Source organism: Pelophylax lessonae, assembly GCF_965119305.1.
Source record: "Pelophylax lessonae genome assembly, chromosome: 11".
NCBI classification, from domain to species: domain Eukaryota; kingdom Metazoa; phylum Chordata; class Amphibia; order Anura; family Ranidae; genus Pelophylax; species Pelophylax lessonae.
In genome coordinates, this window is record NC_138778.1 from 206,951,628 (window position 1) to 206,978,688 (window position 27,061).

The 27,061-nt window shown below is 44.4% G+C and overlaps 1 protein-coding gene across 1 annotated transcript in view; it reads left to right on the forward strand.

Annotated features, from left to right (window-relative positions):
- Positions 1 to 4,718: 4,718 nt before the first annotated feature.
- The window catches only part of LKAAEAR1 (LKAAEAR motif containing 1), a 62,394-nt gene continuing 40,051 nt past the window's right edge, over positions 4,719 to 27,061 (forward strand). Inside the window, exon 1 of the mRNA XM_082271555.1 lies at positions 4,719 to 4,906. The gene's annotated coding sequence lies outside the window, so the exon portion shown is untranslated. The remainder of the gene's footprint in view (positions 4,907 to 27,061) is intronic.

Sequence of the window (27,061 nt, forward strand, 5' to 3'; positions counted from 1 at the left end):
TTTTAACGTGTAATGGCGGCGATCTGCGATTTTTTTTTTTGCGGTACTGCGACATTGGGGCGGACAGATCGGACCCTTGACTGACATTTTTGACACTTTTGGGGTTACCAGTGACATTTCTACAGTAATCAGTGCTATATATATGCACTGTTACTGTAAAAATACACTGGTAGTGAAGGGGTTAACTTTATTTGGGAGGGAGGGGCTGTGTGTGTCCCTAGGGGCGTGCTTTCTACTGTGATTGGCTGTGGCTTGAGCTGTAAGGACACTGATCAACGGATCTACATACTAGATCCGAGTGATCAGTGTCTTTACAGCGAGGAGAATGACAGGTGGCTTGTTTACACAAGCCGCCTGACTTTCTCCCTCTCCCCCGCCGATCGCCGAGTGACCGGCGGACATCGGGTCCGCTGGTCACACGCGCGGGGGGGTCCGTGACCGCGCGGGAGCGCGCCTCCGCGGGCGCGCTCGCTCCCCAGAGCCTCACAGGCGAGCGACGTAGACCTACGTCACTCTGCCTGTGAGGGGCTGACTGCCGCAGTAAATATACTGTGAGCAGTCGGCAAGCGGTTAAAGGCTAATCAGACTTTGACCACTAACAGGGTAAGTGAGTAACATTGATTATCTTGTTTCAATGGCATCTGAAAGTAGATGGGATATATTAGGCAGGAAGTAAACATGTTGTCCCTGAAGCTGATGTGTTGAAAGCAGAAAAAAATGGGCAAGCGTAAGGATTTGAGTGACTCTGACAAGGGCCAAATTCTAATGACTAGGAGACACAACTGGAGCTCTTGTGTGACCGTTCTTGGTCTGCAGTAGTCAGGACTGACCAAAAGTGGTCCAAGGCCTGTTTCACACTGCCGCCACTTCAAAGTTGACATCCCGGAGCGACTTCGGCACGACTTGCATACAACTTCTTTAACCGTTTGCCGACCGCCGCACGACTATTTACTGCGGCGGTCAGCCCCGGCCAGGCAAAGTGACGTAGATCTACGTCGCTTGCCTGTCACTTCCTTGTGAGCCAATAGAGGGCGAGCGCGCGCCCGCCGAGGCGCGCGCCCGCCGCGGCTCATTCACAGGGAAGTCAGTGCGTGTGACCGGCGGACCCGATGTCTGCCAGTCACTCGCCGATCGTCGGTGCAGAGGGAGAAAGTCAGGCGGCTGATGTAAACAAGCCGCCTGTCATTCTCCCCTGTGTAGAAACACTGATCACACGGTTCTACTATGTAGGACCGTTGATCACTGTTCCTACACTAGTAGCCACAGCCAATCACAGTAAAAAGCACGCCCCTAGGGACACACTTAACCCCTCCCTCCCCAATAAAGTTAACCCCTTCCCTGCCAGTGTCATTTTGCAGTAACAGAGCATATGTATAACACTGATTACTGCAGTAATGTCACTGGTAACCCCAAAAGTGTCAAAAATGTCAGTCAAGGGTCCGATCTGTCCGCCGCAATGTCGCAGTACCGCAAAAAAAATCGCAGATCGCCGCCATGACGCGTTAAAAAAAAAACACCAAAAATGACCAAAATCTTTCCCTTAGTTAGTAAACGCAATAACTTTTGCGCAAACCAATCAAAATACGCTTTTGCAATTTTTTTTACCAAACATATGTAGCAGAAAACAAATTGGCCAAAAATGTTAAAAAATTTTGATTTTTACATTTTTTTGGGGGGGGATTTCATATAAAAAAATGTGAAAAATATTGTAATTTTTGCAAAATTTACGCTTTTTTTGTTTATAGCGCAAAAAGTAAAAATCGCACAGGTGATCAAATACCACCAAAAGAAAGCTCTGTTTGTGGGAAAAAAAGAACGTCAAATTCGTTTAGGCACAGCGTAGCACGACCGCGCAATTGTCCGTTAAAGTCACGCAGTAAAAAATCTGCAAAAAAAACCCTGATCAGGAAGGGGGTAAAATCTTCCGGGGCTTAAGTGGTTAACAGAAGCCATATGCAAGTCGTGCCGAAGTTGGACCAAAAGGAGTGCAGGAACCTTTTTCTAAGCCGGAGTGACTAAAGTCGCTCCTATTAGAACGGTTCCATTGCACTTAATGGGGTGCGGCTTGTGATGCGACATGATCAAAGTCGGAGCGCTTGTCACACCAGTGTGAACCCGGGCCTAAAGAAGGAGTTACCAGCGACAGGGTCATGGGTGACCAAGGCTCACTGATGAACATGGGGAGCGTAGGCTGGCCTGTGTAGTCTGACCCAATAGAAGAGCTACTGAAAGAATCTACAGCCCAGAGTACCAACAATGGGCACGTGAGCATCAGAACTGGACCATAGAGCAGTGGAAGAAGGTGACCTGGTCTGACAGATCGCGTTTTCTTTACATCATGTGGATGGGCATGTACAAGTCACTTGAAGAGATGGCACCAGGATGAACTATGGGAAGAAGGTAAGCCGGAGGAGGCAGTGTGATGATTCAGGCAATGTTCTGCTGGGGAACCTTGGTCCTGCCATTCATGTACAGTAGATCAGCCTTTCTCAACCTTTTCAACACAGAGGAACACTTGGAATAAATTTCTGGTCCCGGGGAACCCCTGCTAAAAAGTATAAATCTACAACTCATGACACATTAGTGTGACAGTCAGTGGGAAGAATGCTCCTTACTCTTGTCATCATTGGGAAGAATTAGTAGGAGGAATAGTGTCCCATCATTGGTGTCAGTGGGAGGAATAGTGTCCCATCATTGGTGTCAGTGGGAGGAATAGTGTCCCATCATTGGTGTCAGTGGAAGGAATGATGCCCCATCATTGGTGTCAGTGGGAGGAATAGTGCCCCATCATTGGTATCAGTAGGAGGAATAGTGCCCCATCATTGGTGTCAGTGGAAGGAATATTGTCCCATCATTGGTATCAGTAGGAGGAATAGTGCCCCATCATTGGTGTCAGTAGGAGGAATAGTGCCCCATCATTGGTGTCAGTGGAAGGAATAGTGCCCCATCATTGGTGTCAGTGGGAGGAATAGTGTCCCATCATTGGTGTCAGTGGAAGGAATAGTGCCCCATCATTGGTGTCAGTGGGAGGAATAGTGCCCCATCATTGGTGTCAGTGGAAGGAATAGTGCCCCATCATTGGTGTCAGTGGAAGGAATAGTGCCCCATCATTGGTGTCAGTGGGAGGAATAGTGTCCCATCATTGGTGTCAGTGGGAGGAATAGTGTCCCATCATTGGTGTCAGTGGAAGGAATAGTGCCCCATCATTGGTGTCAGTGGGAGGAATAGCATCCCATCATTGGTGTCAGTGGAAGGAATAGTGTCCCATCATTGGTGTCAGTGGGAGGAATAGTGCCCCATCATTGGTGTCAGTGGGAGGAACAGAGTCCTATCATTTGTATTGGGGGGGGGGTAGTGCCCCATCATTGGTATCAGTGGGAGGAATAGTGCCCCATCATTGGTGTCATTGGGAGGAATAATGCCCCATCATTGGTGTCAGTGGGAGGAATAGTGCCCCATTGTTGATGTTACCACTGGTATCAGTGGCGGCCCGTACATAGGGGGCGCCAGAGCGCCGCCCCCCCCCCTAAAAAAAAGAAAAAAAAAATGACAAAAAGAACAAATAAAGTTTTGAAAAAAAAAATCGTGTTTGCAGGCCTATGCGCTGGGCCTGGTGGCTATGGGGGGGGTGGGGTTTACGACCCAGAAGAGGCGCCGATTGGCTGCCTTCTGGGGGCGTAACCTGGGTGCAGGAAAAAGCGCTGAGCCACCCCCACCTTCGTGATATCCTGGCTGTGATTGGTCCAGTCTTCAGCCTGGACCAATCATCATCCAGGACATCGCTGACTCGCAATGGGGGCGGTGCCGGTGCGTGCGTCAGTCACGCACCGTCACCGCCCGATCTCCTTCCCGCCGCCCGGACCGGAAGACAGAAGAGTAGTACGTCCACGGGGCTGCTCGTCTTGGTTCCCGGAATCCCGCCGCCGTCAGAAGGTAAGTGATTGAAGCCGACCTGTGCCCTCACCTGTGCCATGCCTGTACCATCACCTGTGCCATGCCTGTACCATCACCTGTGCCATGCCTATGCCATCACCTATGCCATCACCTGTGCCATGCATATGCCATCACCTGTGCCATACCTGTACCATCACATGTGCCATGCCATCACCTGTGCCATCACCTGTGCCATGCCTATACCATCACCTGTGCCATGCCTGTACCATGACCTCAAAGTCATGCAATTTTTTTACCGCGTTTTTTGCCGCGAAGCAATACCTATTACATTTTTCTTTTTGCGCCCCCCCCCCAAAAATTTTGAGCACCAGCCGCCACTGACTGGTATACATAGTGCTGTTTTTTTAATTCATTAAAGTATATATTTCCCAGAAAATTGCACTTTTAAAAACCGCGTGACATAAAAAATTGCATAAACTGTCATTTTATTTTTTAGCAAGAAGATACTGATTGAAAAGTGCCAGGAAAGGCCTGGTCTTCAAGTGGTTGTAATTATTCTATAGGACAGCTCTGCATATTATACATAAAGTTTGGGATATTTGAATATTATTACTATATAGGAAGTTATTATTATGACTGTTTCTGATAGGTTAGCCTCTCATTAGCACGTATTGGTACACTGAGAAAGGTGCTGCGGCTCTTTCTAGGCAGACTGTGGGACTGAATAACATTAGAGCCGCCGTACCCTTCTTACAGAGCTGAGCACACAGCCATTTCTACAGCCCGCCTCACTTCTCCACACAACACAAGCCCCGCCCCTCCTAGAGCGAGGTCCGCCATTGGCCACCGGGAAATCACGTTGCCCCAGAGGCGGGAAGTTCGCCTGGTTACCTGGTTGCCTCGGCGACGTTTGTCAACAGAGGTGTCATGGCGGCCTGAGGAGGACGGGAGCCCCACATAGAAGGAGTACTGGGGACGGATGTGGTGCAGGAGAGAAGAGAGGCCGTGTTAGGTAAAGGAATCGCAGTATTTTCACACTAATTCCCGCAATGTTTTGGTGCTGTTACCATTCTGTTACAGAGAACCTCCTTACAGGCCTGGAGGACAGCTGAGATGGAGTCAGGGCACCAGGGAAGTGGAGGCCTAATCAACACAGGAGGCAGAGGATATAAATCTCACCTCTGTCATGTTTCAGGCACTGGGGGAAGTGTATTGCTGGAGGCCTAATCAACAGAGAATACAAATGTCACCCCTGTCATGTTTCAGGCACTGGGGGAAGTGTCCAGGCTCATCCAGCAATAAAGGACAGTCACCTGGCATATCCGAGGTTTCCATTCACTGGGGAAGTCCCTCCATTTAACCCCTGGCCGTCTCTCACATACATGGTGACCCCTCGAAGACCGGCCATTTTCTGCCACTTTTTGTTTACATGTGAAAATAATTTTTTGGTTTTGCTAGGAAATGACTTAGAACCCCCAAACATTTTATATTTTTAAATACTTGCCGACCACCTGCTGTGGATATACTGCGGCAGGCTGCGTGAACCGCCCCTGAGGGCGTGCACAACCCCATTAGCCATTCGTGAAAGCTGACTCACGTGTGCCGGCGACCGCCATCTCCACCGGGCGGGCGCAGTCATTCCCTGTGGAGAGAGAACGTTCTCTCAGGAATCAGCACAGAGCCCCTCTGTTCCTCCTATTTAGGATCACAGGTCTCTGTGTTGATTCCACAAGCCCCTCCCCCATACAGTTAGAAAGCACCCCCTAGGCTCACACATAACCCTTTGATTGCCCCTAAGTTAACTTCTTCCCTGCCAGTGTCATTATTGCAGTAACAGTGCATTTTTTTTTTTGCACTGATTACTGTAGTAATGTCACTGGTCCCCCCAAAAGTGTCAGTTAGGGGTCCGATCTGTCCGCCACAAAAATCGCAGATCTCCGCCATTACTAGTAAAAAAAAAAAAAAAATTAATAAAAATGACATAAATCTTTCTCGTAGTTTGTAGACGTGATAATTTTGCGTAAACCAATCAAAATACGCTTTTTGGGATTTTTTTTTTACCAAAAATATGTAGCAGAATAAAAATTGGCCTAAAATGATGAAAAAAATTGGATTTTTACTTTTTTTTTGGGAATGTTGTATAGCAAAAAAAAAAAATATATATAAATATAAAATATATATATGTGTGTGTATGTGTATGTGTGTATATATATATATATATATATATATATATATGTATGTATGTGTATGTGTGTATATATATATGTATGTATGTGTATATATATATATATATATATATATATATATATGTGTGTGTGTGTGTATATAATATATATATATATATGTATGTGTATGTATGTATGTGTGTGTATATATATAATATAATGTGTGTGTGTGTGTGTATATATATATATATATATATATGTGTGTGTGTGTGTGTATGTATATATATATATATATATATATATATATATATATATATATATATGTATATGTGTGTGTGTGTGTGTGTGTGTGTGTGTATATATATATATATATATATATATGTGTGTGTGTGTGTGTGTGTATATATATATATATATATATATTTCCCCCCCCCCCCCCCCCCCCCACAAATAGAGCTTTCTTTTGGTGGTATTTGTTCACCTGTGCGATATTTATTTTTTGCGCTATAAACATAAAAAAGCAACAATTCAGAAAAAAAAAAAAAGCTATGGAAAACACAGAAATATTTAATTTTCAGTGATTTATATAGTAAAATAACATTACAGAAAAAAAAAACGCAATATACCGGGACCACAAAAACTGAACCGCGATGGAGCGGGGGTTTAATATATATATATATACATTTTTGTTAAAGCATTGCACGACTGCGCAATTGTCAGTTAAAGTAAGGCAGTCCCAAATCGCAAAAAAATGGCCTGGTCATTTGGGTTCCTCATCGCCCGACCGCGCAATTGTCAGTTAATATAACGCAGTGTGATATCGCAAAAAATGGCCTTGTCGATAAGGAGATAAAACCTTCCAGGGTTGAAGTAGTTAAAGCAGAGGCCCTAGAGAATAATTTGGTCGGTTTTGCTATTTTTTTTATGTCGCACCGTATTTGCACAGCGGCTTTATAAGCTCAAATTTTGAGAAAAAATACCGTTTTTTTAAATTTTAAACCAAAAAAACACAATCGATAACCCAATTTGTTTGTAAAGGATGATGTCATGCCGAGTAACTAGATCCCAGATGTGTCAGGCTTTAAAACCGCGCACGCCTGGGCAAGGGCGACAGGTGGCGTAAATTGTACTATTCATAGGCAACATTTTAAAAGCCTTTACAGTTTACCAGTTTACATTGACAGAGGAGGTTTGGTGCTAGAACTACTGCCCATGGTCTGACGTTCACGGTGATACCTCACATGGGTGGGACGATCGCTGTTTGCGTCCGTGTGGTACCCACGCATGCGTTCGCCTTTGTAAGTTAGCACAGAAGGATGGGGGGCACTTTAACCACTAGATGACCAGCCGCCATAGTTTTACTGCGACAAGTCGGCTCTATTTCTCAAAAGGACGTACCTGGTCATCACTTCGTGACAAGTGTGGGCACGCGTGCATGCCGATTCCCCAGCAGGTCCGGCGGGCGCGATGTCCACCAGCCACCCACGATCGCTCCCCGTGGAGACAGAATGGCATAATGACACTGCAGACACTCTGTTCCGATCAGGAAATCTTGCAACTCCTGGGATAAATAACCTTGCTTTCCCAGGAGTCAACGGGCCAGGCTGATGACGTAGTCGCCTAGGCGGCCCCGACCGGAAGTCGCGGGGAAGATCAATGAGAAAAAGGCATTTCACCAAATAAGCAGCCAAACATTAAACCACTGTGGGTGCCATTACAATGTGGCTACGTTTAAAAAAATGAGTGGAACCCCGCTTTAACATGTTTATATATTCTGGATGGCAAATACAGCAAATATTCCACATTCTTTCTTCCTTTATCATTGTATCTACAATGTAGTGACCATGAGCTGTAGATATGATGTTTAGCAGGGATTTCCCCAGACCAAATAAACCTGAAGACATGAGAAGGTTGAGTAAAGCTGTTCTAGGTGCTGGATATCACGGCAATACAGAATTGTGAAGAAAGTAGTGATCGACTGATATCATTTTTTTTAATGCCGATACCGATAGTTTAGTCATCGGACATCGGTATCGGCCGATATTTTCGGACATGTAAAAACATTTTTTTTTTTTTCTAAAGGTGCTCCTTGTGGAGGGATCTGGGGGTCTAAAAGACCCCAAACCCCTCCTCGGCACTGAAAAGCATTCAAAACGCCAAGTTTGGCTGTTTTGAATGCTGTCAGTTTTTTTAATTTGGCGCCGAGTACCCGGAAGTGATGTCATGACATCAGCTATGGACGCCGGTCATGACATCGCTTCCAGGTCTTTTACATGGAGACCGTCGCATGCACACTTGCAGCTGGGATACCGGCTTTCGCGGGGACACATCTTCATGCTACACCGGGGTAGAGCTGCACGATTAATCGTAACAGAATCGAGATCGCGATTCACTCCCCCTGACGATCTTAACATGACACTTGCTCGATTCTTTACAATAGCTGTGAGGGAGCAGCTGTCAAAAAAAAAATAGCCTCCCGCAAAAGCCTATCAGCATTAGTCTCCCACTGAACTGTAAACACAAATGATTACATTGTATCTTTTCTTTCCCTCTGCCAGAGGAAGGAAGTTTAACCTCTTAAAGACTAAACCTTTTTACTACACTTGTTGCTTGCAAGTTAAATCAGTTTATTTTTCCTAGAAAAGTAGTTAGAACCCCCCAAACATTTATATATTTTTTTTTCTTAGCAGAGACCCTGCAGAATAAAATGGTGATTGTTGTAAATTTTTATGTCACACTGTATTTGCGCAGCAGTCTTTCAAACGCAATTAATACACTTTAATGAATAAAAAAAAATAAAACAAAACCGTAAAGTTATCCCAATTTTTTTATAATGTAAAAGATGTTACACAGAGAATCGTGATCTTTATTCCAAGCAAAAAAATCGTGATTCTCATTTTGGCCAGAATCGTGCAGCTCTACACCGGGGCTTCTCTTCGGCGGAGGTGGAGGTAGGATGCCGGGTTTCCTGGTGGGACGGAAGACCCGGTGAGCCGTGGAAGGCGGCGGGAGGGGGAGGGGGCATCCCCTCCTGCTCCTTGTAATGACAGCTGAGCGGCTTCTCAGCCACATCGGTTGTCATTACAAGACAGCCGACCATCGGCTATGGACACCGGTATCGGGGTGATGCCTCTAGCTGCAGGCATCACCCCAGGACATGCACTTTCCCTCAATATCAGTATATCGGTAACCTCAGGGGCCGATTCCTATATATCGGGGAAAGTGCATATCGGCCCCCGGTATATCGGTGTTGCCGATAATCGATCGATCTCTAGAAGAAAGCACAATGGATGTGGATGTAAAATACACATAGTTTGGGGATCTGTGATATCAGACGTGTGACATATGGAAATGGCAGATTTCAATCTGTGTGGCTCACTCTTGCGGTTAACCCTTCGCTGGCTGCTCAGAGCACAGAATATACTCCTTTGTAAATTATAGTATGATTACGAACCTGTAGTAGCCTCTTTGCGCTGCACTTACAACTTTGCCTATTTAATGGGCACTTTTCGTTGATCGCACAAATAAAAGCCCATTTAATTGGGCTGGCGGGATTGTCAGCTCATCACAGTGCTATTAATTATCCAGGATGGAAGTAGACAGCGCTAGGCTCTGCGTTCACTCCGGTGTCATCAGACAACACAGCCTCTCTGTTTGCTTCATGTAATTAGATTACACAGCATTGCTCTCCTAACAGGAACAATTTTCGGTCCTGGGCGCACATTAGCGCACAGATGAAAACTAAAGTACATTTGCATTTTCATTACAGAAGCAAAAACCCATCTGTCTGTGGAGGGAAGAATGCAGCGCTGTGATGTGACGGCCTCGGGAAGTTATTAATAACAAACACTTTTCCAGCAGAAAAATCGAATTAGGGGAATTTTTATGTCATTATTTATCTCTCTCTTCTTGCCCATCTTTCCTTTCCACAAGTACCTGTGCACATGAAACACACATCACTTTTCACCTAGTGATGAAGGGGTGATTGGCTGTACCGCTTGCTGGATAGCTTAGACAGCCAATCAGATGATGGTAAGTGGGAGAAGAGTTTTGTCAATGACACCATGGAAACATTTGTCTAGGGACTCGATCCTGTTTTCTGAGAAGCCCAGTTAGCAGTGTATGTCTATATCCATGCAGAGTCTTGGTGATTCTCTGGATACCATAGGGGAGATTTATTAAAACTGGTGCACTCAGAATCTGGTTCAGCTGTGCATGGTGGCCAATCAGATTCTAACTTCAGTTGGTTCAATTAAAGTGATTGTAAAGGTTTGTTTTAAAAAAAAAAAAAAAAATACCAAGCATGTTATACTTGCCTGCTCTGTGCAAGGGTTTTGCACAGAGCAGCCCCAATCCTTCTCTTCTTGGGTGCTCCGGCGTTGCTTCTGGCTCCTCCTCTTAATCGGGTGCCCCCACGGAGAGCCCCTTTCCATGGGAACACCTGTGCAGGTGCGCTCCCGAGTCCTGCTGCTGCATCCATTGACATAGACAGCAGGATTCAGGTTTTTCACAGAGCAGCCCGGATCCTCCTCTTCTGGGGTGCTCCGGTGTCGCTTCTGGCTCATCCTCTACATTGGGTGCCCCCACGGAGAGCCACTTTCCATGGGGGCATCCGTGCGGATGCGCTCCCGAGTCCTGCTGCTGCGTCCATTGACATAGACAGCAGGACTCGGGTTTTGCTCAGAGCAGCCCCGATCCTCCTCTTCTGGGGTGCTCCGGTGTCGCTTCTGGCTCATCCTCTACATTGGGTGCCCCCACGGAGAGCCGCTTTCCATGGGGGCATCCGTGCGGATGCGCTCCCGAGTCCTGCTGCTGCGTCCATTGACATAGACAGCAGGACTCGGGTTTTGCTCAGAGCAGCCCCGATCCTCCTCTTCTGGGGTGCTCCGGTGTCGCTTCTGGCTCATCCTCTACATCGGGTGCCCCCACGGAGAGCCGCTTTCCATGGAGGCACCCGTGCAGATGCACTCCCGAGTCCTGCTGCTGCGTCCATTGACATAGACAGCAGGACTCGTGTTTTGCACAGAGCAGCCCCGATCCTCCTCTTCTGGGGTGCTCGTGCGTCGCTTCTGGCTCCTCCTATAAATCGGATGCCCCCACGGAGAGCTCCTTTCCATGGGGGCACCTGTGCTGGCGAGCTCCCGAGTCCTGCTGCTGCATCCATTGACACAGACAGCAGGACTCGGCCCCTCCCCCGTGTCCCTGGATTTGATTGACAGCAGCAGGAGCCATTCGGGTTCAGGTAAGAATTAGAGGGGGTCTGGGGGGCAGCTGCAACCAAGAGGGTTTTCCACCTTAATGCATAGAATGCATTAAGGTGAAAAACCTTGAGACTTTACAACTAGCCCATTATGCCTTTGTCTTACAGGTTTTTTTTTTTTGGGGGGGGGGGGGGGGGGTTACAACCTCTTTAATAATAAATGCACGTTTTTTTTTTTTTATTTGCAGGTTAAAAAATGTGCATTTCATTTTTTTTTTTTTTTTAGAGCCTGTAAAGAATTGCGCCATGCATATCTATACCAAAAAAATAACCGCGCTAAACACACCGTGAAAAATATGTGCTAAATGAAATATACACAACTAAATTAAACTAGAAATCAAAGCAGCAGCTGAAGTGGGAACACACCAATAGAAAATGTAAAGTAGAAGCCGCGCTAATTTGAGACATGCAAAATGAAAGCATGAGATTGAATAAACAGTCAAATAGTGAATCAAATAATGCAAAGGTAGTGCTAGAAAAAAACAATCAAAAATAATAATAATCAATGCACATCAACATAATATGTGAATAAAGTCCATAAAATTGTGCAAAGTGTGAAGACAGGAATTCTTTCACCATGATAAATAGCTCTCCACTCTATATGAGCATAAGTGCCGCGCTATGCGCTTACCACAGATCAGATGTAAACCGGCTCAATAGTATGGAGACAGCCAAGACAAAGATTCGTCCACCACCGTGCTTCAAACCGTGATGACAAGTGAAGATCACTCTATGCGCTTACCGCAACTAAGGTAAGAGTGAGCCCAACTCAATGTATGGAAACCGGGCTTCCAACCGATCCACTAGGGAAGGGATGATCTCTCCAGATGATGCAGTCTAACAGGGGCGCCAATCAATTGCGGGATTAGGCACGAACCGTCCGGATCAACCTCACTTCGGCATAAGCCACAAAGAGAATAGGGGCCACAATGGTGAAGTACGTAGGCACAGTTTATTAAACAAAGGTAATGAACTTACATGTAAAAGGTATTCAAAGCGCTTTACTCGGCAGGATCCGAAGATGCCGCCGCCCGACTTCCGGGTAGTACGTAGGTGACGTCAGCACGCCTTCCTGATGCGTTTCGGCACAAATTACATCTTCCAAATGACGTTTCATCACAAATGACGTCTTCCACGTATTCTGGAGTGGAGAGCTATTTATCACGGTGAAAGAATTCCTGTCTTCAACTTTGCACAATTTTATGGACTTTATTAACATATTATGTTGATGTGCATTGATTATTATTATTTTTGATTGTTTGTTTTTTTCTAGCACTACCTTTGCATTATTTGATTCACTATTTGACTGTTTATTCAATCTCATGCTTTCATTTTGCATGTCTCAAATAAGCGCGGCTTCTACTTTACATCTCCTGCATATCTGTCTGTGTATCCGTGGGCCGGTACATCCTGTACAGGCAAGCAGATACACCGACAGGAAGAATCAATGAACTACCACAGCGCTCCACAGCACCATGGTAGTTCATTGAGACCTATAAGCCGACAGCCATAAAGGATGTTGGGGCTTATAGTTCATTCGCACACAGAGCTGGGTGAATAAATGACGCGGCCCTGTGGGCGGAGCCTCGTGAAGTCATGCTTTTTCAAAAAGTGACAGCTAGTACGGGGAATTTCTCCCCTTACTGCTGTCACAGGGAGGGGAGATCGGGCAACGGCTGCAGCATTGGGAACATTACATTTTTTTGCATGTGATCACTGCCAGTAGCTATAGCCGCTAGCAGTGATCATTGTGTTTTGCCGGCAGGAAAGGGTTCCATCCAGCAGAACACAATAGTGCTGCAGGAGGGATTCCCCCATCAACGCTCTCGAGTAATTTTTCTTTCCTTACACCCACAGTGGAAGGAAAGAAAATAGCATAATCTATGGGCTGCTTTAGTGAGTAACTGAATTCTTTTTCTTGGTGAACCAAAGTCCAAAACAGAAAGTGATCTTATATCTGAACAGCTGTAGTAATAAATCTTACTAAAATGGCATTTTGGAATTTGGATCCTATATGGTAGATAAATGTAATCCCTTGTTAACCACCCGTTTCACCAGCCTTCAGCCTTCACTTAATCCAACTAGTAGTTGGCTCATCTATGTCCACTTTACAATATGGTCCATGTCTAGTGCAACAAGCAGTAAGGCTGGGTTCACATATTTGCAGCTGCAGTTTGCAGTTTGGGGTCCAGTCTGTTTGTATTTACCGGTTCAAGTGCAATTTTTCCCCTGAATGCGCACCTGAACTGGACCCAAAATCGCACAGGATCCTTTTCAAAACCGCACAGCACCACCAGACATGTGGGAACTGGCTCCATTAAAAGCCGGTCACACTCACATGTCATGCGAATCAGATGCGGTTAAAAATGAGCTGTTACATTTAAACAGAACCAGTCGGAATTGAGTTTATGTGAGAATCTGAATATTCAGTCTCAAAGTAAAGGTAAACCCTAATTTAGTGGCGGTTCACATTTGTGCGATGCGGGAACGCTGCGAATATACAGCGTGCTCCCGCATCGCATCCGCACCCCTGGCAGTACACACTGCCATATGCAATATGCTGGGGGTGTCAATTAAGAGTTAACGACACCCCCAGATCAGATCGCATATCGCAGTGCAATCTGCAAGTTCGCACAGAATCTGATCGCAGTAGTGTGAACCGGCATGCGATCCGATTATGCTGCGGACCAAAAAAAGGGTCCTGTGCGAGTTGGGTGCGATTGCGGTGCAAATTCAGCCATACAAACTGTAGGGCTGAATTTGCACCGCACAGAGATCGCATGTCATTTAGGAGCAGTGCGCACAAATGTGAACCAGCACTAAATGACTTGGTAAAACATTGTTTTTATTAACCGGTTGCCGACCGCCGCACGACTATATACTGCGGCGGTCAGCCCCGGCCAGGCAGAGTGACGTATGGATACGTCACTCGCCTGTCACTGACTTGAGAGGCAATTGCGGGCGGGCGCGCGCCCGCCGCGGCTCGTTCACAGACAAGTCAGTGCGTGTGACCGGCGGACTCGATGTCCGCCGGTCACACTACGAACGCTCCGGTGAAGGGAGAAAGGCGGAGCGGCTAATGTAAACAAGCCGCCCGTCATTCTCCCTGGTGTAAAAATGAAGATCAGACGGTTCTACTATGTAGGACCGTTGATCTTTGTTTTTACACCAATAGCAATGTCCCTATACAGTTAGAATCACGCCCCTAGGACACACTTAACCCCTCCCTCTCCAATAAAGTTAACCCCTTCCCTGCCAGTGTCATTTTTGCAGTAACAGTGCATATGTATAGCACTGATTACTGCAGTAATGTCACTGGTAACCCCAAAAGTGTCAAAAATGTCAGTCAAGGGTCCGATCTGTCCGCCGCAATGTCGCAGTACCGAAAAAAAATCGCAGATCGCCGCCATTACGCGTTAAAAAAAAACACCAAAAATGACAAAAATCTTTCCCTTTGTTAGTAAACGCGATAACTTTTGCGCAAACCAATCAAAATACGCTTTTTGCGATTTTTTTTTTTTTTTTTTTTTTTTTTTTTTTTTTACCAAACATATGTAGCATAAAACAAATTGGCCTAAAATGTTAAAAAATTTTGATTTTTACATTTTTTTGGGGGAATTTCATATAAAAAAATGTGAAAAATATTGTTATTTTTGCAAAATTGACGCTCTTTTTTTGTTTATAGCGCATGATCAAAAAATTGCACAGGTGATCAAATACCACCAAAAGAAAGCTCTGTTTGTGGGGAAAAAGAGGACATTAAATTTGTTTAGGTACAACGTCGCACGACCGCGCTATTGTCCGTTAAAGTCACGCAGTAAAAAATCGCAAAAAAAACCCTGGTCTTTTAGCAGCCAAATCCTCCGGGGCCTAAGTGGTTAAACTGTTGCCTTTTTAAATGCGATACTTGCTTTCAACTTTTTTTTTTTTTTTCTTATTTTTTTTTTTACACCACAGTGCTTCTGATCTCCTTCACCCTCTGCATGGCATGTCTCAGAGCGGGTTTCCTGAAGTTGACAATGGCCGGCCACGCCTAAGTAATGTGTGTTTAAAGTGGTTACTTGTTGTCTCTTATCAGAAACCCTATGATAGAGTGACAATGTAGTAGGGCTGAAACAACTAATCGATTAATCGATTATAATCATCAACTAATCGATTATGAAAATAGTTGTCAACTATTTTCGTAATCGATTAATCGTCAGCCGATTAGTTGTCCTTCATACAGAATGCATTATTTGTTTACATATCAGAAAATACAGTGCAACCCACATACAGCTCAGTAAACCATCCATACATGTCAGTAGATGGCAGAGAACTTGTGAATGTGTGAGGAGCAATGCCTCATGGGAAATGTAGTCCTGGGCAAGAGAAGGAACCAAGTGATTCTAAAGGCAGAGGTTTTTTAACCTTGCTATAGGGACACTCTGTACAGTACTATACTTTGCTGCTTCCTATAGGGGCACTTTGAAGGCAGAAGGGGCTGGAAGTGCCATGGGGGGGGGGGGGGGGCAGAAGAGGAGAATCAGTGCTGCTCTGTGAAAAATCATTACACAGAGAGGATAAGTATGACAAGATTGTTGTTAAAAAGAAAAGAATCCAACGTTTACAATCACTGTAAGGGCTCTGTGCTGGGAAGATCAGCATCTGAACCCAGAGAAGGTGGAGGCCGATAGACTAGAGGTGATATAAGGGATTACAATTACATTTAAAGTAAAAGTTTATTAGTATTGTGCATTATACTGTATTTAAAATTATTATATCCATGAAAAAAAAAAAAAAGTCTCAGCTTTTAGTACTACTTTAATATATAAATGTTATTTTCCCCCCTCCACCCTTCATATACCTTCATGTCTGACTCCCAGTTAAAATATCCGGCATATCCGACTTCTGGGCATATTTTTTTTATATACATACACATGAAAAAAAAAAAACATGCTACTGCTACTAAAGGTCTTCTGCTTCCCATACATGTATTGGATTTTTGGACAAAAATATTTGCATCTATATTTGTTCAAAAATAATTTGTATATTTGTTGAATGGACGAGTGTTTGAAAATTCCACTTGCTTTTAACAATAAATTTTAAAATGAATATAACTTCTGAGCAAAAACCACATACACTATTTGAAGATTTGTTTGATCGAGAAGTTTTCTATTCTGCTCCTTCAAAATTTCCTGTCACTGTGGTTGACACCGGACACCAATATACACTAATGGTTAGAAAAATCGGAAGAATGTTTTTAAAAATTTTCTAAAAAAAATGTAGTTTGAGTATTACCAGCATAAGTGACAGCAGGCGCAGGGAGCTTGTATCAAACTACCTGCCTATTAATAAGGGAGTCTATCATGATTATATACAAATCCGGTCTGAAAATTTGCAAAACAGTGTTTTAGGGCTTTTAAAAATATTGATCTGGGAGTCTGATATGTACCACATTTAAACCTCTAATAATACACATATCTGTTTCAGAGTGGATTAAATATCCAACTATATAGCTGGATAGTTATATTTACCACTACATATAGATATTCAAGAATATTAACTAAATTATACACTTTTTTTTTTTTTTTTAAGGTTTTTATCCGATTAGTCGATTAATCGAAGCAATAATCGGCCAACTAATCGATTATGAAAATAATCGTTAGTTGCAGCCCTACAATGTAGGGGTACAACTGGAAGACGGGGACAGAACGTTTTTCCCCTATAACAGGAAGAGCCAGAGCAAGGATCCTAATGGCAGGATCACCGGGTATTATTTTAATAAATATGAGACTAAAAAAAAAAATTTATTTTTGACATGGCGCCAACATTTTAAAGGAGAAGTAGAACCAAAACTTGTTTGGCTGTACTTCTCCTCTGGATCACAGGAGAGCAGTTCGTTCTGCACTCATGTGACCCATTTTCAGCAGACAGCAGGCTGAAGGTCCAGATCAGATCATGCTGGGCAAGATTGCAACAATGGAGTCGGGATCTACCCACATGCCTGGACCGGAACCCAGGCCCCCTTCACAACCCAGTGCTCCAGTCAGCGCGGGGGGGGGGGGGGCAGAGCGGAAAGGTGTGACTGACAGTCAGCAACTCTCTGCTCAGGGAGCTGTGAGAACTGAGTGATCTGAAGTGTTATGGCACTTTTCCACTGCAAGTATCGGCTCAGCTCCACTCGGCACTGCTTGGCCCAGCTCGGCTCAGTTTGCTTTTCCCAAGGCTGGATTAAGAACATCATGGGCCTGGTGCTGAGGATTTTGATGGTTCAGGGCTTCAGGTATGAATGAACACAGACAGTAATTGGAAAGGATCAGTACCCATAGAGTAGGGGGAATCTGATGGACAGTCTGGAGTGAACAGTGCGGGGTGGGCACTGATAAGCACTGATCTCCCTCTGGCTCACAAAGGAAGCAGCTGAAAGCCGTGGGAGGGAGAGAAGGAGAAGCAGCTTTTAGGTGCTTCATGGAGAGTCAAAGAGGGAGAATGGTGCTTGTAATTGCCCCCCATCACCACACCAATAAACCCCCAGAGGTGCCAGGAGCCTCTCATGTGGCCCCCTACTGGCCCTGAGCAGAATAGTCAGTCTGCCCCTGCTGGGCCTATATTAAGGTGGGGGCCTGGAGCTGCAGCTCCAATTGCCCCTACGTTAATCTGGCCCTGGCTTTTCCACTGCGTGGTACCAGTCAGCACGTTTCAGCACTGTATAGGCTCTACTCGGCTTGGTTTGCTTTTCCACTAAAGTAGTAAGCGGGTGGGATTACAACGATTCTCTGACCAATCAGTGGCTAGTAGTGACAAACAATCAAGGCTGCATGCAAAGGATTGTGGGATATGGTATAGGTACGGCCCGCTTGGAACCCCAACCGAGGTGGTACTGTTTAAGAGAACCGTACCAAGCCGTACCATGTAGTGGAAAAGCGCAGCTGTACCAAACCGTACCGAACCGTTCTAACACGTACCATGCAGAGGAAAAGCGCCAAATCGATCCGTACCATGCAGTGGAAAAACGCCTCTCGGTTCTCAGTGTTAGAGGCGCTGGGGGACCGAAGCAGCATCCAACTAGGTAAGTATGAAAAAAAAAAAACATACTTCTCTTTTAGAGCTAATATTAAATGTTAGTGATTGGGTTTACATCTACTTTAATGAGTGTATACTTGGATTCTCGCACAAGCCAAGTGGTGACTGGTTCTCTTTTAATAGAGAATAGGGCTGAGGATAAAGGCATTGTCTTTATAGGCAGGTGCGGTGTACAGAGGGAACGCTCTAAGTACAGACAGTATTTGATCCTGGTGGCTCCAACCCGATTACCTCCTCCACATTTTGTTCCACATGTTTGTTCTCAGCTTGAGAGCCGTCTATTTCCCTCCCAGGCCACGTACATCTGCGCTCTTCATCCACTTTGATTTTAATGATTTGCACTGCAACTATCTCCGATGCGTTTCCTCCATGCTCTGCAGGAGTACCGGTTTGTCGGCGATGCACTGAGCTGTTTGCACCTCAAGCGGCTTTTCTGAGGGGTCAGGAGGTCTTCCTCGCAGAAAGCAAAACCCTGCATCGAATTTTCAACAAATCTCCTCTGTTCTGCTAAGACAAATAATCCTCGCAGCGTACACTGAACCGGGACAACGAGCCTATTTAAAGATTTCCCAGAAGAAATCTCCAACGTGCTCACAAAGCCAAGCTTTTTACCTCTTTCCTTTTTGAATGCGTTTTTATGTAGGAGGATTTTAAATTCATGCAGAATTCAAGGTCAAAATCCAAAACGCATTGTGCTTGAGCAAGGGAAACTGCAGTTATAGTGAAGCTGTTGCCTGCAGCAAACAGGATCTACCAATCCTTCATGACCAATGAGGATTCCATCTCTGGAAAATGATTGGTTGCTATGGGGGCAGATGCTCAACTTTTGTTACAGTTTTCTGGATCGGCTTATTTGAAACATAGCTAAAGTAAACAAAAGACAAATGGTTATCTTAATATTTAGCATGGATAATATAAATAAACCTTAAAGAGGCTGTAACAGCCCATTCAGACTGGCATGACACGACTTGGTGGGGCGACCTGTGAAGTCGCGGTGCACGCTGTGCACCGCGACTTCGGCGTGACTTGCACGGACTTCATATAATTGAAGTCAATGCAAGTCACCTCCAGGTCGCCCCAAAGTAGTACAGGACCCTTTTTCTAAGTCGGAGCGACTTGTGTCGCTCCTATTAGAACGGGTCCTGTACTATTCAATGGCGAGCGAGCGACCGACCGCGACTTGTCAGGCGACCAAGTCGCCTGACAAGTCGCGCTAGTCTGAATGGACTCGTAACCTCAGAAAAACCTGAAAGACAAAGGCATAATGAGCTAGTATGCATCGCATACTAGCTCATTATGAAATACTTACCTTAGAGCGAAGCCCCCGCAGTGCCGCCCGCTCACCTGTAACACGGCAGACATCTTCGGCTGTCCTTCCTGGTTCCCGTCCTCCGGCTATCTGATTGGCCCGAGGCGCGATGACATCATTCCCGCGCGGGAGCTGCCGTTCACGGCACAGGGCTCTGAAGGAACGGAACTAGTGGCCGTTCCTTCAGAGTGCATGCGCCAATGACGTCATTGGCTGCAGGCAATGTAAATATCTCAAACGGTGCAAGTTTAGGAGATATTTACAAGACCAATAGGTAAGCCTTAATATAGCCTTACCTATAGGCAGTGGTGTATTTAGGTTTTGTGCTGCCCTAGGCCTGACTAAGTTTGTGCACCCCCTAATTTAAATATGACCCACCCACCACAGACCACAACCACAGTCTATCTGTGCCCATCAGAATAGCCTTATCAGTTCTCATAAGTTCAGCCTCATCAGTGCCGTCTCATTACTGCCCATCAGTGTAGCCTCATCAGTGGCCATCAGTACAGCCCCATCAGTGGCCACCAGTGTTGCCTATCAGTGCCCATTAGTGCAGCCTATCATACCGGCAGGTAGCAGTGTGACTGCTTTTTGGGGGTGCCAGACTGATTTGCCTCCTGGGCCCTGCCCTCTGGCCCAATTCGCCCCATAATACAGGCACTAAACTAAAAGTGTTGCGCAAGCCGGCAGGGAGCCTTTTCGTGTGGGAGCTGGGAGGAGGCTGTTTTTTTTTTTTTTTTGCGGTGTGCAGCTTTTTTGCTGCCCCCCCGGAAAGTGCCGCCCTAGGCCTAGGCCTTGTTGGCCTAGGCCAAGATACAGCACTGCCTATAGGCAAAAGTCATTAAGGGGGGTTTACAACCTCTTTAAGGCTTCGTTCACACTGGTGTGACTCGTCATGCAAATTGACAGTTCAAAATCACATGACAAGTCACACCCTATTTGTGCCTATGGAACTGTTCAAATCAGCGCGACTCTGACTTACACTGATTTGAAAAAGATTTCATGTGTGACTTGCATTGACATCTGTGCATGAAATTCTTTGTGTCTATGGCAAAGTTCACCCGACATGTAGCGACCGCCGTTCGGCAAGCCCACCAAACGCTACACATTAAAGTAAATCAGGAAGCACCAACAAACGTTCCACAACCACATCCAAAGCAAGTGGTGTGTTTGTCAGGAAAAATAGGGTTAAAACAGGCAGTGAGGAGGTGTTACGTTGCTTCCGTCAGTAGCATCTGAAGTGCAATCCAAACACAGATCGGGCTTCAGAGGAAAGGAAGAATAGACGCATGTCTAAATTTAACCACTTTAGGACCAAGCCTATTTTTGACACTTGGTGTTTACAAGCTAAATCAGTTTTTTTTGCTAGAAAAGTACTTAGAAACCCCAAACATTATATATATATTATATATATATTTTTAGCAGAGACCCTAGAGAATTAAATGGAGATCGTTGCAATATTTTTTATCACACCGTATTTGCGCAGCAGTCTTCCAAACGCAATGTTTTTGGAAAAAAAAAATCACTTTTTTTAATTAAAAAATGAGAAAACAGTAAAGTTAGCCCAATGTTTTCCATAATGTCAAAGATAATGTTACACTGAGTAAATAGATATCCAACATGTCATGCTTCAAAATTGCGCAGGTCGCTGAATGGCGACAAACTTTGGTGCTTAAAAATCCCATAGGCGACACTAAAAATTTCTACACGTTACCAGCTTAAAGTTACAGAGGAGAGAAATTATTGCTCTCGCTCTAACGATCGCGGCAATACCTCACATGTGTGGTTTGAACACTGTTTACATATGTGGGCGGGGCTTACGTATGCGTTCGCTTCTGCGCACAAGCTAACTGGGACAGGGCGCTTTAATTTTTTTTTTTTTACAGTTTAAAAATAAAAAAATTGATAATTCCTTGTAATAGAAATAGCCATAACAGGACCTCTTTATTGTGAGATCTGGAGTCAAAAGTCCTCAGACCTCACAAGTACATTAAAAAAGAAAAAAAAAATGGTTAAAAAAAATCAGTTCTTTAAGCCGGTTACTAGGCAACGATGTTTGCCGTCGCTCCGGTCCTCCAAGACCTTCCTGTCTAAGAGGATCCGGGACCGGATCGTTTTCCCTGCTGCCAGCCGGTCCAGTAAGCGGGGGAAAAGGACCGGGATGCGGCGGGAGGGGGGGGGGGGGACCTCTTCCGCCGCACTGTAAGGTGAATACGCCGCTGGGACCACCCTTGCCTGAAAGCTGATCGCTCGCTGTTTTCAAAAATACCAGGGTTATGGAAGCTATCGACTGCCATAACCCCGGGATTTAGCGTCAAAGGACCGACGTAAATCGACGGCGGGCAGGGCGGGCGGTCGGTAAGTGGTTAAGTGTATGCCAAGCCAGAAATGGTTCTTTTAGTTTTGGATAGAGTGAGATAGGAATAAAACCCCTACCGGGCTCCCTTAAGTTCCCCGTACTATCACAGTGAAAACTATTTTACTAGACAATGAAAAACCAACAACTAAGAAAAAAAGCTGAACGTTCATAATGGACTTCTTTCAGGGGATTAGCCACTGCTACTCTTGTACTGCACGTGCATTAGATGGTTGGTAATTTAAAAAAAAAAAAAAAAAAAGTCACTCCCATTCAGATTCAGTATCCAAAAGACATAGAAGAACAAAAAACACAAATAAACTGCGCTCAGATTCATTAATTAGAGAAGAAGTCCAGCTGCTAGCACAAATACAGGAATAACGGCATAAAATAAATACAGTCATGAAAGGTTCAGCGCTGATAAACAAGTGTAACTTTTCCAAACAGATCTGATGATGTGCAAGAAAGCAGATGCAGGCGGAACAATTAAGAAAGAACCTCCACCGACACCAAACACACTGCCTCTTACCCCAAAACATAGACCCCCCTATTACAGAGGGTCAAATGAGCTTGGTAATGGGTCACTGGCTATGAAGTCACAAGCACCCCTTTGAGTCCTCAAACCGGGTAGATATGGTCCACTCCAAGATCTTCTAGAAGCATGCAGAGCTCACGAATAGAGAGAGAACAACTCATGGGATAGTACGTTCCATATAAAACTATTTTATTAAGTAAAAGTACACTCACATTTCATCAGATGATATACAGTAAATTGTGCCTTGGAAACCATTTGTTTCCAACCAAAAAGATGGCCGCTACGTCTGGGTGCGCGATGAAGTCACACATCTGGTCTCCTCCCTACGTATTTTGTCAGCGATGACATCGTCAGGGGGCAACGGTTTTTCTTCAGATCAGAAACTGGGTCAAAATCTTCAAAAAAGTTTAGGATCTTTGCAATGTACATAGATGAGCCAGGAGGGATTGTTTTTTTTTTGGTTTTTTTTTTGGTTTTTTTTTTGGTTTTTTTTTTCTCAACCGAAGTGGAGTTAATTTTAAAGTACTTTCTGAGCCACTGACCCAAAATGAGTACGCAGATCAGGAGTTCTCACATTTCAATCTTTCACTGACTGCATATTTGTTCCAAGTCTGCAATTTTGCTTTGTAACTGAGATCTTGATGGCGGCCTTGGTGCTTTGCACTTTCCCTAACAAGTCAGCAATGGCAGCTCTCAAAGTCATGTCATTACAGGTTCCCTTTAATTCCTTCAATTTTGGATTTCTGAGCTTAAAAATATTGTTGCATTGGTTGCTTATGAAAAGAAATATTCAGCGCTAGATCCAACACACCTAAACCTTGATCAAATGCTGCTGAACACTGAAGGTCAACCAAAAAAGCCTCAGAGGTAATCAATAGAGAGAAATAGTGCAGCGCATATAAAATTAAATACACTAAAAATAGAATATAAAAGCCATAAAATTCCATATAACATAAGCAGGCTGGTAATTAAGAGAGGGAGGCCTTGAGTGAAGATGGGTGAAATGCAAACTCCATGCAATGGTTCTCCGTGTAATTTTAGCCCATCCACCAAGAAACACACTGCCTCTCACCTCCACTATTCGACCACTAGGGGTCACCAGGCAAATGCAATAACCACCGATAGATCTGGTCCCCACACAGAATATCCTGAATAGGTTGGACAGATCATCCAATGTCATATAAAATAAAAAGCAATCTAATGCTCTCTGTATGATCACAAGTTTATTGAAGCAATAAACAATAAATATTACTCACAGACATAGCATTGACACAGTGCCAAATGAAAACGGTATAAGGATCATGTTTAATGCATGGCGGCCGCGGGTGACGTCATAACGCCTCCCCCCCCGTATGCGTTACGTCCGTGGGCGGGACTTCATCAGCGGGGTTTCTTGCATTGGTTGCTTACCTGTTTTTAGAACACCAGGGCAAGATACACTGTGGCTGTGTTTTTAAAAGCCTAATTTAGTCAACCCTCTATTATACAGGTGCATCTGAAAAAATTAGAATATCATCAAAAAGTAATTCAATTCAAAAAGTGATACTCCTGTATTTTATTGATACATTACACACAGAGTGATATATTTCAAGCATTTCTTTCATTTAATATTGATGATTATGGCTTACAGCTAGTGACAACCCAAAATTCAGTATCTCATAAATTTAGAATATTGTGAAAAAGTTAAATATTGTAGACTCATAGGGGTTCATTTACTAAAGGCAAATAGACTGTGCACTTTGCAAAGTGCAGTTGCACTCTATAAAAGCAGTTGCTTCAGAACTTAATAAATGAGCAGAAGCTCTGCTGACTTCCATCATCCAATCATGTGCAAGCACAAATGCTGTTTTTTTTTTCTTTGCAAAGTGAACCTTTTTATCTCTTTCACTAAGCCCTGGAACAATTGCACTTGCAGAGTGCAACTGCATTTTGCAAGGTGCACAGTCTATTTGCTTCTAGTAAATCAACCCCATGGTGTCACACTCTAATTAGCAAATTAACTCAAAATACCTGTAAAGGTTTCTTGAGCCCTTACATGGTCTCTTAGTCAGTCTTAGGTCACACAGTCATGGGGAAGACTGCTGACTTGACAGTTGTCCAGCAGTCTGTCATTTACACCCTCCACAAGGAGGATAAGTCACAAAAGGTCATTGCTATAGAAGTTGACTGTTCACAGAGTGCTGTATCCAAGCATAATAATGGAAAGTCGAGTGGAAGGAAAAGTGTGTTGGAAAAAGGTGCACAAGCAACAGGGATAACCACAGCTTTAAAAGGATTGTGAACCAAAGGCCATTCCAGAATTTTGGGGAGTTGTTGCTCAGTGGTCCAAAGTCCTCTTTTTGGATGAAAGTAAATTTTGCTTTATATTTGGAAATCAAGGTCCCCGAGTCTGGAGGAAGAGTGGAGAGGCACAGAATCCAAGTTGCATGAGGTCCAGTGAGCAGCTTCGACAGTCAGTGATGATTTGGGGAGCCGTGTCATCTGCTGGTGTTGGTCCACTGTGTATTATCAGGTCCAAAGTCAGCGCAGCCCTCTAGCAGGAAATTCTAGAGCACTTCATGCTTCTCTCTGCTGACCAGCTTCATGGAGATGCGGATTTCATTTTCCAGCTGGACTTGGCACTGCCCACACTGCCAAATGTATCAATACCTGGTTTACTGATCATGGTATCACTGTGCTTGATTGGCCAGCAAACTCGCCTGACCTAAATCCGATAGAGAATCTGTGGGGTATTGGCAAGAGGAAGATGAGAGACACCAGATCCAACAATGCAGAAGAGCTAAATGCCGCTTATTGTGTGCATACTATACTGTACATGGATATATTTTTCAGTAAGCCAACATTTCTGTATTAAAAATCTTCTTTTTTATTGGTTCTATGTAATCCAATTTTCTGAGCTATTGAATTTTTGGTTTTCACTAGCTCTAAGCCATAATCATCAACATTAAAATAAATAAATGCTTGAAATATATCACTGTGTGTATTGAATCTTATGAGTTTTACTTTTTGAAATTAACTACTAAAATGTATTAACTTTTTTGATGATTATCTAATTTTTTGAGGTGCACCTGTATATAATGTGGTGGAAAAATAAAACATCCTTCAGGATGTGATTGCTGTTGGCAATATAACGCCACAGCTGCTCAGTGCTTCCTCAATCTACTAAATGTTGCTATCGCTGTGTCCCTATTGGAAATTCTCTGCTAACTTCCTGTCCCATTGACCAAACAAGAAATATGGGGTAAAATATCCAATAGAAACAATTAAAGCTTAACAGAGCTTCCAAACCACATGTGTCAACCACAAGGCCCACAGGCCAAATCTGGCCTGCCAGGCCATTTTGTGGTCCTCGCACCCAGGGCTTTCTTTCAGCTGGAACATGGCAGAACTTGGTTCCGCCACCTATGGCTCTCCCCGTCCTCTCCGCACTCACCCCTGCAGTGTGGTTGCAGGTGCAGCGTGGCCATAAATAGGATGGGGCCTCGGGTGGTAAGCCGCACTGTGATCCTTATCTGTGCCCGGGTGCACAGATTCATACCAATGATCTCACTGCAGCCGAGGAAGGGTGAAAGTGAGATGTGGACAGCCTGTGAAAGAGTGCTGAACTCTGCACATAGCGTATCCCTGATCTCCACACATAACGCACTCCTGGTATTTATGGCCCCTTTTAAGATCCTCCCACTGTGCGATTTGGCCACACCCACCATTTGATGTGGTTCAGCAGGGGGGCATGGTTGAGTTCCTGCACCTAAGCTCTGGTTTCATTTAGATAGTCTTAAAGATATAACCAGTCCTTTGAGGGCAATCCTAATGCTGATGCAGCCCGCAATGAAATTGAGTTTGACAACTAAAAAACACATAGCTAAAATAGTTTTTTTTTTTTTTTTTAATGATCTTGCCAGTGTTCGTCCTCAGTATTTATTCGTAGCCACGTACATTGCTCCAGAGTCCTTGAAGACCATGTCCATGAAGACCATGCTGGTATTATTGAGTCAAGATGAGAGCTCTTTAGGACCTCATGGACTTTGGAACACTGGGCCTGTCTGTCAGTAGCCGTCTTTCCAAGATATTCTATTGCGGCACTATCTGTCCATCTTAGCTTCTGTCACCACCTTCTCTTTTCCCTCAATCTTTCACAGTATTTGTCTTTTTTCTTGTGAGCGGGCCAGGTTTTTTTCTTTGAATGTTGAAAAATGTGTTCTTGCAGTCACAGGAATTCTCAATGGTTTTCTCCAAAGACGAGGTTCAAAAGTCCCTTTTTTTTTTTTTTTTTTCCTTCTGGTGGTGGCTGTGTTATACTGCTGGGAAGAACAGGGCTCAGTAATCGTTGGGTTGTACTTACTTAAAAGGGATTTTAGTAATTTTATTGACAATAATGTAGTAATTTTAGTTGAATTGGGTGGTGCATTGCGGTGCATGTCAGATTTAATGCAGAACTATATTCACATATTAACCCAAAGATCATCTTGCAGGGATGAAT